Below are 18052 nucleotides of genomic sequence, written 5' to 3'. Positions count from 1 at the left end.
AATCGGGTAATAAAATAAATCAATGAACCATAAAATAAATATAGGTTGGGCAACCTTTCATATCGTAAATTCGGGAGAGGTAGCTTTCGGCTTTGAACCTTTTCTTAGTGGATTCATCACAACCTGAAGGACATAATGGACTAGACCTTGAATTAGAACCCTTGCACCAGGTATTGATAAAAACACACACAATACGTCTTTATCTATTTAGCAAAACGGGTTGAGTATTAAAGGTCATGCTCATAATTCATCACGGTTCCTCTCACGTAGGTAAGTCCTCCAATGATACTATAACTGGATATCATACCATCCATAATACATGTGTTAGACTTATTAAGAGTAAAACTCAACCTAACTAGGTGTATCATAAGAGCATTGTCACCATAGAGAAGGGGTAGTAGTTGATGCTACCATAATAATATATGAATATATCTAGGTCGATGCTCCACACGAGTGTCACTAATCCAGCTTGTTTCTACCATATTGAACCTACATTGGGACTGTGTCTCCAAATAAAAGTTAGGTTTTCGCTGTCAATGACCTCATCTATGGGCTTAACCCCATCTCCCTCGATGAATCCAGAACCACACTCCTAGATAGACCCTTAGTCAAAGGGCTAGCAAGATTCTTTTCAGACTTTACAAAGTCTAGAATCACAACTTTGCCTAGCAGGCATTGTACAAATTTATATCTTATTTGAATATATATGTTAAGTCTTTTATTAACATGCACTTTCTTTAGAAGCTCTATGGTGGATCTAGAATCAAGAGTGAATAGAAATTGGAGGAGATGGTTTAGGGACCAAAGGAAGTTCAAAGAGTAGGACATTTTAACCATATGCTTCTGTGCAAGTGGTATCAAGAGTAATCAATTCAGACTTCATGGTGCTCTTGGAAATTACTATTTGCTTACAAAAATTTCAGGATACAGCTGTACCACCAAAAAAGAATACATATCCAGATGTAGACTTTACACTATTAGAATTTGTGACACAGTTAGCGTCACTATACCCTTCTATTGCATCAGGGTACCCAGTGTAAGTCAAGCAATAGTCAATTGTGCATTTCAAGTATATAAATACTCTCTCTAAGGCAATCTAGTGAACTTTAATAGGGTTGTTGATATACCGGCTCAGTCTCCCTGCAACATAACCTATATCAGGTCTAGTCTGGTTGGATATGTACAAGAGAGATACAATCACCTGAGAATACTTCAGCTGGAAGACAGATTCACCTTTATTCTTCTTCAAAGATATAGAAGAATCATAAAGTGTAGAGACAGGTTTAGAGTTGTGAAAATTAAATTTGATCTGCATTTTCTCAATACTATGAGAAAGACTCAAGGATATTCCTCCAGTGTCTCTAGAGATTCTCATTCCAAGTATCATGTCAGCAAGATCTAAGTCTTTCATGTCAAAGTTCTTGGAGATAAAATCCTCAATCTTTAAGATTTCTTCAAGAGTTGTTCCAAAGATAAGGATATCATCAATATAGAGACAAAGGATGACATAGTCATTTTTTATCACTTTAGTGTAGACACACTTGTCGTGTTTATTCACAGTAAAACCATATTTATTGTAGAATGACTTTGTCAAATTTTTGATGTTATTGTTTAGAAGCTTGTCTTAGACCATACAGATATTTAACAAGTTTGCAGACTTTATTTTCCTAACCTTTGGTAATGAAGCTTTCAGGTTGGTTTATATAGATTTTTTTCATCTAAATCACTATTCAGAAAAGTAGTTTTGATATCCATTTGATGTATGGTCAGCTTATGAATAGCAGCAAAGACTAATAATACTCAGATAGTTGAGATTTGGGCTACAGAAGAATATATATCAAAGTAAATGATGCTATTTTACTGAGTATAGTATTTAGATACTAATCTAGCTTTATATTTATCAATGAAACCATAAGCTCTAAGTTTCTTCTTGAATATCCACTTACAACCAACAGGTTTACAACATGAAGGTAAATCGGTAAGTATCCAAGTATGATTTTTTATTATTGATTTTATTTCATTATCAAAGGTTTCTTTCTAGAAAGGAGATTCAGGAGAATCTATTGTTTCCTTAAAGGAGCTTGGATCACCTTCAACAAAAAAGGTAAAGAAGTCTTCTCCAAAATCCTTTTGAATTTTACCTCTTTTACTTCTTCGAGGTTCAAAATCTAGAGGTTAAGAAGAACTTGAAGAATGGTAGATCAGAAGGAAGAGATGAACTAGGATTTTCTGAGATTTTAAATTTGAAAGGAAAGATGTTTTCAAAGTAGAGTGCATTTCTTGCTTCAATGATAGTATTATTGGACATGTCACTAATTTCAGAGTTAATTAATGACTAGAAATCTATTAACATTACTATCTAGTACATATCCAATAAAAGCATCATCAACAGTCTTAGATCCAATTTTCCTCTTCTTAGGTTCAGAAATAGCTACATAAGCCAAGCAACCCTAAACTCGGAAGAAGTTTAACCTAGGAGTTCTCCCCTTTTAATATTCATAAGGAGTTATACTAGAAGATTTGTGGAGAATCCTATTAAGAATGAAGCAGACAGAAAGAAGAGCTTCACCATAGAGATTTTCAGGTGCTTCTAAACTAAGTAACATACAGTTCACCATGTTCATAAGGGTCATGTTCTTTCGTTCAGCTACCCCGTTAGATTGTGGTGTATAGAGAGCAGTTACCTCATGAGTAATATCATGCTCTTGGCAATATTCAGTTATTTTATTTGAGGTATACTCCCCCAATGATCAGATCTTAAAATATTGATCTTCCTTTCAAGTTGGTTCTCAGATTCATCTTTATACACCTTAAACCTATCTAGAACTTCATCCTTAGTTCTGAGTTCTGAGAAGATAGGTGTAATAATATATGGAGTGATCGTCTATAAAAGTCATAAAATATCTCCTACCCCCTCAAGTGAGAACTTAGTTCGAGTCACACACATTACTATGAATAAATTCAAGAGGTTCAGAATTTCTAGTTATAAACTTGAAGGGTTTTTTAGTGTGTTTCCCTTGAACACAAATCTCACACTTAGATGAGGGATCATGAGATGATTTAGGAATCAGAGTCAATTTAATCATTCTCTGCAAAGTTTAGAAATTTACATGTTCAAGTCGTCCATGCCAAACATTACAAAACTCAACAATTTGCACAACAGGAGATTTAGAAATTTTATTAGAACTAGAATTGATTGTATTGAGTTTGAAAAGACCATTATAGATAAAATATTTCCCTATGAATACATTATTCTTTATAATCACAAATTTATTAGATTCCTTTACAATCCTAAATCCAACTCTAAGGAGAAGAGATTTACTGATTAAGTTTCGGAGGAGATAAGGAACATGACGCCTTGCAGATTTAGAGTTTTCCCAGAAGTCATGCTAAGCTCTATGCATCAACTTCCTATTATTTGTTTGGTGGAGTCATCTGCTAAGCTTATGCTTCCTCCACGTAATTCCTGGTAAGTTGAAAACCACGAGCGATCATTGCAAATGTGAATATTAGCTCCAAAATCTAAGTATCAATTAGTGGAAGAAGTAAGATAATTTACAAGACAAGATGAAGAGGCTAACCTGAAGGAATTTAGATTTTCTTCAATCATGTTTACTTTATTAGATCCATTTCCTTTTGGAGCAGGTTTTGTCGGTTCCTTCTTCAGGTAGAAGCAGTTGGGAGCTAAGTGATTGATTCTACCACAGACATAGTAAAACTTTCCATCAGACTTATAGCTGGAAGAATTGAGATTAGATTTGGAGGATGATTTGATGAAGGATTGCTGATTTTTCTTGAATTTCTTTCCCTTTGGGTTTGAAATTGTTAGATTTAGACTTATCATCTACCAAGTTTACTTTAGCTTTCATTTCGATCTTGATTTTAGAATTTTTTCTATGCTGGTCTTCAATACGAATAGCCTTGAGGGCTTCAGTTAATGTTAGATCTCATTGCTTGTGTCAGAGATCTCCAGTAAATCTAGACTGTAGGCATCGAAAATTGCCTATAGGTCTCCGTGAGCAGCTCAAAGCTAAGAGGAGGTGAGGAATGTCACTATCCAAGTCACAGAAGCTTGATTGATATTGATGAATGCTTTAAGTGAATCGACAAACTACGTGAAGTAACGGAATTTCAGAATAACGAAGACACGAACTGATCGGGAGTCCCGCGTCGCTTACAAAAGACAAAACGATGCTCCTATCCCAGCTTAATCCACAATGATCTCATCATCAGAGCTTATAGGTCTCCTCGTCGGCTTTCCAACGCACTTTGAATCACTCAAATCCGAGTCCGGATGAAGAAGTTACTGAGGAAATGGACAAGCGCGCAAAACGGACTGTCTCAGCCTAAGCTAAGACACCTCGAAGTGTCTTGGCCCGAGCCGAGACACCCAAGGGTGTCTCCATTCTCGCTGAGACACCCAAGGGTGTCTCCACCCGAGCAAGGGTGTCTCCATTCTCGCTGAGACACCCAAGGGTGTCCGTAGCCCTAAAAAGTTGTTATTTTCGCTATTATGCAGTTATAACCACCCGGACTTTCTGGAGCCTATAAATACAGCCCCATGGCCTTCATTTTGAGAGATCTGGAATTCTCAAGTGTTGGCGAAGCCCTGCCGGATTGAAGATCAAAAGGTGCACGAATTTTAGAGAGGAGGATGAGAGATCGGATCGAGTTCGTCGGCATAAAGAAGAGGAGCTCGTCAGATCTACAGTTCTCGTGTTCGTCCCTTAAGATTACCCCGTTGTGGTGATCTTAAGAGGAGCAATTATCTCGCTGTTGTCGAGATAAGCGCTACGGTTTCTTGATTCCTTCGTGAATCAACGAAGCTCTGCCCAATTTTTTAGCAATCAGATCTGATCGACGGTGGTCCACGGATATCAACATCCCCGTCACAGGCCAAGATCCCACGCAAGCAGCGGGCGATAAACACCCGTTGTGTTTGTTTGAAGAGAGTTGTATTTTTTATTTTTTTTATTGTGTAAGAAAGTCTTATAAAAAGACTAATTTTACTTTGAATCTATAATCGATAAACGTGTAATAGATTCAACAATGAAGAAATTAACTTTCACCGCAAACAAACTGGCGATCACAGTGGGAGCCAACAGCCTCGCTGCCGAGGCTGTCGTGACGCAGCCGACGATCAAGATCCCGGTGTTCGAAGAGGTCGAATACGAATTGACCAGCAGAAATTTGAGGAATATATTTCCTCCTCCTCCTCCAGATCTTCTTCTTGCAAACGCAGAAAAACCACTACCGCGAAGAATGTGACTTCAGATCCAAAAACCAAAGCTGATGATCTGAACCCGAAGGCAGTGGAAGATTCCTCTCCGGCTTCCAAAGAAACCAGATCCAACGTTCGTGACAACTTCTCGAAAGTCAAGGAGTTGCCCGTTGAAAGTGCACCAGTGCTGACAAAGAGGGCTCGTCAAAGGCGCCGTCAACGTCTCGCGCGTTAATTTGCCTAGGCTTTGGAGCCTGTTGACGGGATCTGCTATGATGCGGATTTGAAGCTCAGAAGGCGCAAAGTGTTCCAACAACAAGCTTTGGGAACTTCCTCCCATCCACCTACTAACGAATGGGTTCGTGTCAAACAAACCCGTTAAACTCTTGAGGAGCGTATCCATAAGCACCGCACACTGTTAGCGCAGACGGGGATCCTTGTACGGAATGTACAGGAGTTACAAAAAGGAAAGGTAGTCAAAAAGCCACCAAGATCTAATCAAGGTTGGATGCCAAAGGCCAAATTAGCTCCTAAGGCAAAAGCATCTGAGGCTGCTCTCCGGCCTTTGTCAACTCCATATCCCGTTCCTATTGCTCCCGCACCTCCGGTGAAGCCCTATGACAGCGTGAATCTTCCCAAATCTAGTGTCCCATTGAAGGATCGCATCGGTTCTCTACCCGAGGATCGAGGAAAAGCGCCTGTTAAGGAAAACTTAAGATCGTTGAAGGAGCTTCGAGCAAACATCCGGACTGGGGGTCGTACGCGACCTCCTAACAAATTAATTTCTATAACGGCCTGCTTGGCGGTGCGTGCAGAAAACCAGGAGCCCGTTAAGGTTTCACCTTCACAAAGGTGTGATTCTAAGCGTGTGACTCCTGTAGACGCCAACAAGGCGATGTTTACTCAGAGGAAAACGTGTCAGACAGAAGAATGCGTTATACCTGAGAATTTATGTAAACAGCAGATAGGTTGCTCTGACCGCAACGTCGATGAGTTGTACTATCGGGCTGGGGGTACGAACAAATCTCGAAAGAGAAGTACCCAGGAAGCGACTCTCACTGTCCTGTATCAAATTTATCAGGGCAGTATTATCAGCGTGTAGCTTTCCCAAGACCGCTCCACAGAGAGTCTTGGTATTTGAGAGGATCTCCACTGAAGCATCAAAGCCCAAATCAAGGTGTTTTCGCAAAAGACGATCGGTTGTTCGAGATGACGAACTCCCAACAGTTACTATCAACGTGGTTGATAAGGGGAAGTCTCCGATTAGTTCAAATAGATCCAACCCTACCTTTTCTCCAGAAAGAGAAGTTAGTTCAGGAATAACCCAACGAATATCTCAGCTTCAGCTAGAAGCCGTTGGATATAATGATTGCCAGGGCGTCCGTGAAGGAATCCATTCCGATGACGAACTCTCGGATTCTTATTCCGCAATCGCCTCTGACGATACAACGTCTAGCATAGGACAAGCTCGGGAAGTGTTCATGATCAACACCGAGCAAATAACCAAAATCATTGAGGATGCTCTAGCCAAGCAGAAAGAAGCATTCAAAAACAAAATGGAAATGGCTATGCAGGAGATAAGACAAATGCACGACCAACAAATCTGAGCTTTGTCGAATCAGCTAGGTGAGTCCAGCCGTCGTAGCACTGCTAACCAAGCAGGTAGCGATTCAGATGTGGATGAACACAACGCTGGGGGTGGTCCCACTAAAAATAATGACGCTGGGGGTGGACCCACTAATGATGATAACACTGGGGTTGGCCATATTATTCCTCTCGAAAATTGTCCAAAACAGGATATAGATGAGGACGAAAAGATGAAGGACCTCAAGAGCAAAATTAACGCTTTAATGTCTGCTCAAGGGGTAAAGAAGACCGGCATTTTGTGTCTTTACCCGAAAGAGTGGGATTCGATCCCGTATCCGGTAAAGTTCAACCTGATCAACTTCACGCCATTCGACGGGAAGGGCTCGCCCACTCAGCATCTAATCTACTTTATGTCCCACTTGGGCACGATTTATGGCAACGAGCCCTTGATGGTGCGGTCATTCGTTGGCACCCTTCGCAGGCCTGCCTTCGATTGGTACCGCCGTCTTAAGCCCAGAAGCATTAACAGCTGGGAGGACCTAGAGAGCATGTTCCTCGCTCATTTCTTCGATGATGACGTCAAAGTTTCGATCAGGACACTCTTCGATGAGAAACAAAAAGACGGAGAGTCGATGGATACCTTCATCAAACGCTTCCGCAATCAGGCAATGAACTGCAAGGATCTCGTCACGGAGGAATTCATTTTGCAAACTTGTCATAACAACTTGTCCATTAACATCTTGGACGTTATGGGAGTAGAGCCGCTCAATACCTGGAAAGAGTTGAAGGTGCGCGGAGAGCAGGCCGAACGCTTTCTCAGAAGGAGGAAGGTCGAAAGAAGCCAACCGATGACTAACCCTCTGAACCCGAGTCTCATTTCCCATGATGAAGGGAAGGCACCTACAACAGTTATTGATGTTAATCAGACGTCACAACAACAACCCTGAAGACAGCAGAAGACTTCGGATTCGAGGCTCCAAAAAGAGTACTCATTCAAGGACGAAGACGTTCCAGCCATCTTCGAGACCCTTCTTGAAAACAACAAGATCAAGCTTCCACCCATCACAAATCAGGAGGAAGCTGACAATACTACGGATCCGAAGTACTGCGCGTACCACATGAGGATCATTCATCCCACCAAGACTTGCTTTACTTTAAAGAATAGCATCCAAACATTGGTTGAAGCTGGCGTCATAACGCTAGGATAAACCAAATGAGAATGGCAATACTCCGATAAGTATAAGAGTATAAACTGTTCCTTCCTAGACTCCGACAAGTATAAGAGTATAAACTGCTTCTCAATCCTCCGACCAGTATAAGAGGTTAAACTGCTCACTGATACTCCAATAGGTATATGAGTCTAAACTGTTTCCTACCGTTGACGGAAAGTTCCTGGAGAATTTTTATATGTAATATTCTTAAGGATAACCCGATCATGTAACCGAATGCAATGATAAACCCAGTTTTGCGAAGAAGCTGGGGGTGGATGATTCATGTGACGGGAAGTTCCCGGAAAAATACTATATATAATTTTCTTAGGGATAACCCGATCATTACAAACAAAGTGATAAACACTAAAGCCCCACTGTGATTTTCGAACACTCTTTTGCTGAGACGAGATTTGATCGTTTCGTTGGATCAATCTTCCCTCACAAAACTCCTATTGGTGTTTGACGACAGATCAACCTTTCCTCACAAAATCCCCCACTGATCAAATCAATTGACGGTGGGTCCACTAAAATTTCTATCCGTCAATTCATGGTAATTTTCAAAGCTTGACGTGTTAAGTCCTGATCACTTAATATCAAAATCCTCCATCGAGTGGCTAGTACAAACCAATATTTCTACTGCTACTTGTATTCCACTCCCTTTGCTTTCATGTCAAACCTATAAAAGTTAGGGCCAAAGCCAGATTCTCCTCTCGATTCCTTCCATGAACGAGAGGTCCACTTTCAAAAAATTAAGCAATCAAACCTATAAAAGTTAGGATTGTCTCCAACTTCACTTAGTCAAACCTGCAGATAGTTAGAACTAAGATTGAGTTATCCCTTTCGATAAACGAAAGACTTCCATCTTTTCCTTTTTTTAGTCAAACCTATAAAAGTTAGGGTCGAAATCAGAATTTTCCCTCAATAAATGAGGAACTCTTTTCTTGGATCAAGCAACCAATCCTATAAAAGTTAGGGTTACTTGAATCTTTCTGATTCTCAGAGTAGAGATCCCACTCCTAGTTTCATCTTTCCGGATTCTGGGAGTGGAGATCCCACTTTGAGTTTCCTTTTCAACTGAAGATAGAATATATAATTCTTCCTCTTCCATTTTGGGTTCGTCTTTACCCTGAGAAAAGACACAATTCTCAACTTCAAATCCGTACATTCTATGCACGGGAAACTTTATCTCGACTCCTAAATAGAGATAAGCCTACGTCTAACACACGTTATCGGTTTAGTCTTTCACCGATTGAAGAAGACACCAGAATTTCAGGCTGGGAAATTTTATTCCGAATCCTAAGAAAGGATAAGTCAACGCCTAATACGCGTTGCCGGTTAGTCCTTAACTATAAAAAGAACAAAAGTCCACATATTCAACATTGTGGCAGGTTGTTATTAATAACGCCAAAATCCGTGCTTCATACGCACGGGGAAGTTTATCCCGAAGCCTAAGTAGGGATAAGTCAGCGCCTAACACGCGTTGCCGGTTAGTCCTTAACTATAAAAAAGACAAAAACCCGCATATTTAATATTGTGGTAGGTTGTTATTCATAACGCCAAAATCCGTGCCTTACACACGTGGGGAATTTTATCCCGAATCCTAAGAAGGGATAAGTCAACACCTAATACGCGTTGCCAGTTAGTCCTTAACCGTAAAAAGGACAAAAGCCCATATATTCAATATTGTGGCAGGTTGTTATTAATAACACCAAAATCCGTGCTTCACACGCACGGGGACTTTTATCCCGAAGCCTAAGCAGGGATAAGCCAACGCCTAATACGCGTTGCCGGTTTAGTCTTTTACCGATTGAAGAAGACACCAGAATCCGAGTCTGGGGACTTTTATCCTGAATCCTAAGTAAGGATAAGTCGGCGCCTAACACGCGTTGCCAGGTAGCCTATTCCCGTAACAATGGCGAAGTCTACGTATTCGAAGTCGTAGCATTAAGTTAAGGGAGTTCATTCCTTTAGCACAACGTCACATTCGGAACGAATTTTAACAATCTGCTTGCTAGCCCGACTCAAACGGTAGTCGGTAAAGGCATATCAAATCCGTTGATGGCTGAGGATTTGCCAAAAATCCTAAGTCTACATCTGATACACGTCGCTGTTTAGTCTTTTCACAGGAGAAAGACGAAGTCTACATATTCAATATCGTAACACTAAAAGGGTTAACTCTTTTAGCTTAATGTTACATGCGGAACGGACTTAAAACAATCTGCATGCTAGCCCGACTCAAACGGTAGTCAGTAAAGGCTAATCAAACCCGTTGATGGCTAAGAATTTGCCAAAAATTCTATAAATGCGAGTCATTGACGCATCATCTTTATTAGTTGGTCTCGTGACTTGAGCATCCAACAACTTTAGGATAAGATCCATACATGCAGATGAATCAACTTTCATAGTTGGTCCTGCAACTCTGACATTTAGGACCGCCATGCTCCAATACCTCAAGAGCTTAAACTGTGTATACTCCAACAAACGTACAAGTATAAACTGTATTAACGTCGGACGATCTGAAACCCTAGGTCAACACCGGTCAACGCGTAACCCTAGATCAACGCCAATCTACGCGTTGCGATACAAAAGTCAATGGCAGATGATCTGAAACCCTAGGTCAACGCGTAATCCTAGGTCGATGCCAGTCAACGCGTTGCGATGAGAGTCAACGCCGATCGATTCGAAACCCTAAGGTCAACACCGGATCAACGCGTAGCCCTAAGGTCAACGCCGGTCAACGCATAGCCCTAGGTCAACGCCGGTCAACACATTGCGATGAGAGTCAACGCCGATCGATTCAAAAACCTAAGATCAACGCCGGATCGACGCGTAACCCTAGGTCAACGCCAGTCAACACGTTACGATGAGAGTCAACGCCAATCGATTCGAAACCCTAAGGTCAACATCGGATCAACGCGTAGCCCTAGGTCAACGCCGATCAACGTATAGCCCTAGGTCAATGCCGGTCAACGCGTTGCGATGAGAGTCAACGCCGATCGATTCGAAACCCTAAGGTCAACGTCGGATCAACGCGTAGCCCTAGGTCAACGCCGGTCAACGCGTTACGATGAGAGTCAACACCGATCGATTCAAAACCCTAAGGTCAACGCCGGTCGACGCGTAACCCTAGGTCAACGCCAGTTAACGCGTTACGATCAAAAGTCAACGTCGGGCGATCAAAACCCTAAGGTTGACGCCGATCGACGTGTAACCCTAGGTCAACGCCAGTCAACGCATTGCAATCAAAAGTCAACATAAGACGATTTAAACCCTAAGGTCAACGCCGGTCAACGCGTAACCCTAGGTCAATGCCAATTAATGCGTTGCAATGAAAGAGTCGATGTGACGGAGAGGGTCAGTTCTAAGTCAACGCAATGATACGAGCCAAACTCAACTCATCAGTTTTAGACTCGAGACTCCGACGACGGACAGACGATAAACGCAGCGCCGAAAGGACTTCAGCTATTCGACAAAGCATCGAATAGACTGAAAATCGAAGGAGCCAAGAGTCAAAGCTAACTACAGGTCCTTTACACCGATCGAAGACTGGACCAATTATATCCAAAGTATTTCAGCATCTTCTATAAAAGAAATGAGTCTGGAACGCTTTGGAGGGGGTATCTGTAGGCATCAAAAATTGCCTATAGGTCTCCGTGAGTAGCTCAAAGCTAAGAGGAGGTGAGAAATGTCACTATCCAAGTCACAGAAGCTTGATTGACGTCGATGAACGTTTGAAGTGAATCGACGAACTACGTGAAGTAACGGAATTTCATAATAACGAAGACACGAACTGATCGGGAGTCCCGCGTCGCTTACAAAAGACGAAACGACGCTCCTATCCTAGCTTAATCCACAATGATCTCATCATCAGAGCTTATAGGTCTCCTCGTCAGCTTTCCAACGCACTTTGAATCACTCAAATCCGAGTTCGGATGAAGAAGTTACGGAGGAAATGGACAAGCGCGCAAAACGGACTATCTCAGCCTAAGTTAAGACACCCTGAAGTGTCTCGGCCCGAGCCGAGACACCCAAGGGTGTCTCCATTCTCACTGAGACACCCAAGGGTGTCTCCACCCGAGCAAGGATGTCTCCATTCTCGCTGAGACACCCAAGGGTGTTCGCAGCCCTAAAAAGTTATTCTTTTTGCTGTTATGTAGTTTTAACCGCCCAAACTTCCTGGAGCCTATAAATAGAGCCCCAGGGCCTTCATTTTGAGAGATCTGGAATTCTCGAGCGTTGGCGAAGCCCTGCCGGATTGAAGATCAAAATGTGCACGAATTTCAGAGAGGAGGAGGAGAGATCTGATCAAGTTCGTCGGTATAAAGAAGAGGAGCTCGTCAGATCTGCAATTCTCGTGTTCGTCCCTTAAGATTACCCCGTTGTAGTGATCTTAAGAGGAGCAATTATCTCACTGTTACCGAGATAAACGCTACGGTTTCTTGATTCCTTCGTGAATCAACGAAGCTCTGCCCAATTTTTTAACAATCAGATTTGATCGACGGTGGTCCACGGATATCAACATCCCCGTCACAGGCCAAGATCCTACGCAAGCATCGGGCGATAAACACCCGTTGCGTTTGTTTGAAGAGAGTTATATTTTTTATTTTTTTCATTGTGTAATAAAGTCTTATAAAAAGAATAATTTTACTTTGAATCTGTAATCGATAAACATGTAATAGATTCAGCAATGAAGAAATCAACTTTCACCGCAAACATAGACCAGGAGGGATGAAGTTTGTCAATTAAATAGGAAACTTTAAAGTCATCAGTAAAAGAGTTTCCCTTTAATTGGAGGTGATGAAGGAAGTTTTGGAATTCATGAATTTGTTCATTTATAGGCTTGTCATCAACCATCATGAATTTATTAAAGGAAGAGGAGGTAAAACGCAGAATTCCGGCATCATCAAAGCCATATTCTGCTTCAAGAGCATTCTATAATTCTTTAGCACTTTTGAACTCATAATATATGTCATAAAGGTTGTCCACAAATGCACTAAGAATCCTATGGCAACAATGATAGTTTATTTCTTCTGGTTTTATATGACTAGAGAAGGAACTAGCACCAGAAACATAAGGTGTAGGTTGTTCAGGATCAGGAGAGTTGGAGTTCATAGGTTGAGATCCAAAAGATGAAGATTCAGAAGTGTTAATGGCAGATAGGAGACCTAGGGTAGTGAGTCAGTATCTTATCTGATTAGTCCTAGGGGTGGGCAAAAACCGAAAAAAACCGGTTCAACCGAAAAAACCGCCCGAAAAAATGGACCGGTTAACCGAACCGAATTAAATGGATGAGAAGAAGTCTCTAAACCGCCCGAACCGAATTAAATCGGTTTGGATTCGGTTTGAACCTCTGAACCGCCCAAAAAAAAACCGACCCGAATTTTGTTGGGCGGTTTAGAGACTAAACTTATACCTCAAAACTTTTCCTGTTATCATCCAATAGATTCAAACGGCGCAAGGAGCAGTTTCAAGCAATGAGTACAGCAATATCACAGAAAAATATCCTTGAGAACTAAGTAAAGATTCAAATCAATCCAGAAAATTTGTTATGCACATGATGCACTTACAAAAAATGCATATGCTATATTATATGAACAATATCATACAAAACATCACTCCCCCGTGTAATTAAATAAACTTAAACTTTAGTTAAAAAATTTCGCAGAAAAGATCTTGAGAATTATATAAGATTCAAATCAATCACAAAATGTGTTATGTACATGATACTTACAAGAGATAAGCATGCTGTATTATATGAACAACATCTTTAAAACATCAGTTCTCTGTGTAATTATATCAACTCAAAACTTTATTCTAAAGATGATAACCAGTCTAATAAAGCTTTGCTGGCGAGCTCAGGAACCTCATCATGAGGACAATGCCCAGCTTGCAAATTCACAACAGAAGTCTTTGGATAGAACTCTTTGCAAATTCAAAACCGAAACCGAACCGAACCGAACCGAATTTCGGTTGGGCCGAATATTCGGATGAAGGGGAAAAAATCTGGATCCGGATGAGAGTTTTGAGCATCCGAAAAATTCGGATTGGATGCGGATTGAGCATAAAACCGAACCGAACCGAATATGCCCAGCCCTAATTAGTCCACCATATCTAATTAATACCAGTAAAATTCTCATGTTTGACACTCTTGGAATGATCTGTGTTAGCCATAAGTCCGATTTAAGTTAACTAGTCTAGGTAATTTAAAATTTGAAGGAATGAAATATTTTGTCAATACCACTCGACTAGTTACTTAGGAGAGTATGACTTTAGAGGATGTATTTGATACAAGATTATTTATGAACTATTAATATTAACCAGCAAATATGAAACAGAACAATAGAAATTAGCAATTAAGAAATAGCAAGAAATATAATTTTTTTTTCTTTTTCTTCTTGTATTAACTTTCTAACGGGAACAGAAAAATCAATTAATTTCTTTCGAAATAATAATAATTTTTTTCTTCGAATTTAAACAGCAACAAATTAACAAATTAGTTGCTAGTTGACGATAATTAATAGCAATTAATTAATAACAGTAACTTACAGTAGTTAACATAAAAGAGTTAATTACAGTAGACACAAAATCCGAATTTAATAATTAGCAGATATAATTCTCAATCTTCTAGATTGTTAGATAATTTTCAAATCAAGTTCGCTTATAAGCATGCAAATATATCCGAAATAAAGTAAACTGAAAATCTGGCCTGATCGAAAGCAGTCGTACAAGCACTTCCCTAGAAGATTGAGGACCCGCCTATCGCCCTGACGCAGATGATCCCTTCTCCCCTAGCGGTAAAAACCTCAGAATCGGTCGGCCTCTGTACTCGGACGAGAGTATAGAGCTTCTACTCAGACGAAGACAGTTGCCCAAAAATAAAGTAAAACCTTGAATTTTTAGAGAGGAAGAAGACAGAGAGCTTTGGGTTTTTTTTAGAAGAGAGAAGAGTTTTCGTTGTTGTGATTTTAGGTGCTGGTTAGGGCTCTATTTATAGGTTGAGAAACCAGAGCCGTTGCTGGATCCAAGCAATTAATTCGGTAACGTCCGCCAAATCCGCGCGACCGTTACACGTTCCAAAATCACGCAGCCGTTACGCATGTTTTCCACGTGAAAACGTGTAAAATAAAGTTTGAAAAAACAAAAAAAAAAACACGATGCAAAGCCCAAACAATAGAAAGCTCAAAACACCATTTTCTTAGGGACCCTCAAAGCCCATAGAGAGGATAAGCAAATTAAACCCTCAACTATTCACCAATGTAGTCCATGTAGGACTATTCATTGAAGGAAAAATTGTCTTTTCTCCTCTACAAGCCCAACAGATTGTTATATACACCTCATTCAATTTTGGTAGCCCATGCACTGTTATTCTAATGACGAATGTTTTCCCTTTAGTTTTTATTATCATGTGATGATCTCAGTTATAAACATTTATCAATAACGTTCCCATAAGATTCTCACACCGAGGAAGATAGACATATTTGCTAATAAAATAGGCCATGAGCATTTACTAGTTATACCCCTATAATGCAAGAGTTACGGATACGAATATCTCTAAATAGTAATATGAGTTGAAAGATTAATTCTAATAGAAATTACTATTTCCTTCAAAAATCTTAGGCCCCTACCTTACCTGGATTCCTGCAGTGTTCTCTGCTGCTCCAAATCAGAAGAATTACCAAATCTATTTCCTCTGCAATGCAGCCATCTCCAATAGAGAAGTGGAAGGCTTAGAAAATTTCCAACATTATAGCTACCAAGCCAAAATCTAATAGGCCAAACTGGCCTCTCTTTAGAAGAAATCACAATGACAAAAGTTACACCAATCATCTGTACAACTAGTGCAATGAGCTCAAAAACAAGCCATAGCTTAGAGTTAAACGGGTTCGAGCTCAAATCGGATCTTGATCCGTTTTGATACTGAAACACTCTCCTCAAGAACCCGAACCACCTTGCCCTTGAAACCCTCATCACTGTCCTCAATAGTAGAGCTAGAAGAGGAGACCGGGTTTCGGTCGGGTTAATTTCATTGTTGTTCATTGGAGTTAGAGAAGGAAAGAGAGGAGAGGAGAGAGAGAGTAAGTGATTGATTGAAGTTTGGAAGAGTTAATGGAGAGAAGGGGTAAGTGAAATTGAAGGGAAAGGAAAGAGGGTGAGGGGGTTTGATGAGGATGGTGACCGAGAAGCTAACAGCTTTGCTTTGGTTTTAAGGGTGCCAACAACTAAATACTATTGACGAACTAGCCGTTGGCCTAACGAGCTTCCCTCCATTTTTTTCATGTTTGTTTGTGTAGAAGGCAATGTGGGCTTGGGTTGGTAGTCTATCTAGGTGCTTAACTAGATCCGGATCCAATGCGATTCACGTTCGGATCTAGAGTCTCATATTCAAACCCATTTGCTTGCTTGGGACTGATATCCAACGTCAAACAATAGGATGACCATATATAGGCTAAATATCCATATTGGTATTTTAATTCCACCCGATTTACCAAGAAGGTATTTTAATTAGGCAAACCTACTTTAAGGCATTTTAATTGATTCAACTTACCAACAAGGCCATTTTTCTCGTCGGCGACCAGTTTTCCGACGAGAGCTCGTCACGTGTGTGGCACGTAATGACTTAAAACTGTTTTTTAGCTGCTGATGTGGCACGGATCTGTCCTATTTTGGGTGAATTGGGATTTTTAGAGTGTTAATTCCCGCCTTTAAACACTGCCACGTCAGAAAATCCGTGCTACATCAACAGCTAAAAAACAGTTTAAGTCATCACGTGCCACGCACGTGACGAGCTCTCACCGGAAAACTGGTCGCCGACGAGAAAAAGGAGTTTAAGTCATCACGTGCCACGCACGTGACGAGCTCTCACCGGAAAACTGGTCGCCGACGAGAAAAAGGATCTTGTTGGTAAGTTGAATCAATTAAAATGTCTTAAAGCAAGTTTGAGTAATTAAAATATCTTCTTGGTAAATAGGGTAGAACTAAAATACCAATATGGTACCACTTTGGTATCAAATTGCTCCATCGAACTTGGTAGTGATGTAGGTTTGCCTAATTAAAATACATTCTTGGTAAATGGGATGGAATTAAAATACCAATATGGGTATTTAGCCTAATTACCTCCAACAAATTTCCATTATGAAACTAAATTTAGTTGATAACTTTGATGCTTCTTACAAACTTCTCCTCCATTCATCTAATGCTACTAGCGTGCACCCCGTGCAAAGCATGACCCTCTATTTTTTAAGCATTGCATTTTGAATTTGCTTCCCTCTAAGTTTCAATAAATTTGATTTAATTATTATATGCTTAAAATTAAAAATCATATTTACTTCTCTATACTTCAAAAAAGATCTAAGTTTTAATACATTTGATTTAGAAATCAGATCTACTCCTCTATAGTTAAAGAATAATCTAAGTTTTAATACATTCGAATTGCTTTGTTGTTTATGATACAATAAATTACTGCAGCATGAATAGTAACTTCAATCATGGAGGAGCATATTTTTTTGTTGTAGCATGAACAATAGCTTCAAGTGTAGAGGACCAGATTTGATTTACTGTATCATTTACTATAGCATGAACAATAATTCTTTGGATTCTCCTTTAAATATAGAGGAGTAGATATATCATATGGGCTAATCCGGTGAGAATTCTAAAATAGAATTTTCAATAATTGTTACGGAGTTTTCAATCGCCAAATTGAGAGATCTCTCGTCAACGATAGACAAGTATCCCACATTACACCTAATTCAGCTGACTCGACACTGGGGATAGCCAGAGTCCCGATTTAGTCAACTCACCTAGTCGACATCTCGCCGGGGTCGACTCGAAAGGTATTTATCGATCTTCCTGCCACAAGCCTACTCGACTGATCATCTATCTGACAAACATTCCACGAGAGCCGACTTAAAAGGCGGTACCTCCAGACATCCCTCCGTGTGAGATAAAAGGCGACCGGAACCTCGAACCCCTCACTGACAGCGCGTCGACGTCACATTAAATGCGTAACAGGCACCATCATTTCTCCATCCCTAAC

General features: G+C 40.4%; 1 pseudogene; it reads right to left on the bottom strand.

Annotated features, from left to right (window-relative positions):
• The window catches only part of LOC109840842, an 18228-nt pseudogene extending 2052 nt beyond the window's left edge, over nt 1-16176 (bottom strand).

This window comes from Asparagus officinalis, chromosome 5 (genome assembly GCF_001876935.1).
Source record: "Asparagus officinalis chromosome 5, Aspof.V1, whole genome shotgun sequence".
Classification (NCBI taxonomy): Eukaryota; Viridiplantae; Streptophyta; class Magnoliopsida; order Asparagales; family Asparagaceae; genus Asparagus; species Asparagus officinalis.
This window is presented reverse-complemented; position numbering and strand designations above follow the sequence as displayed.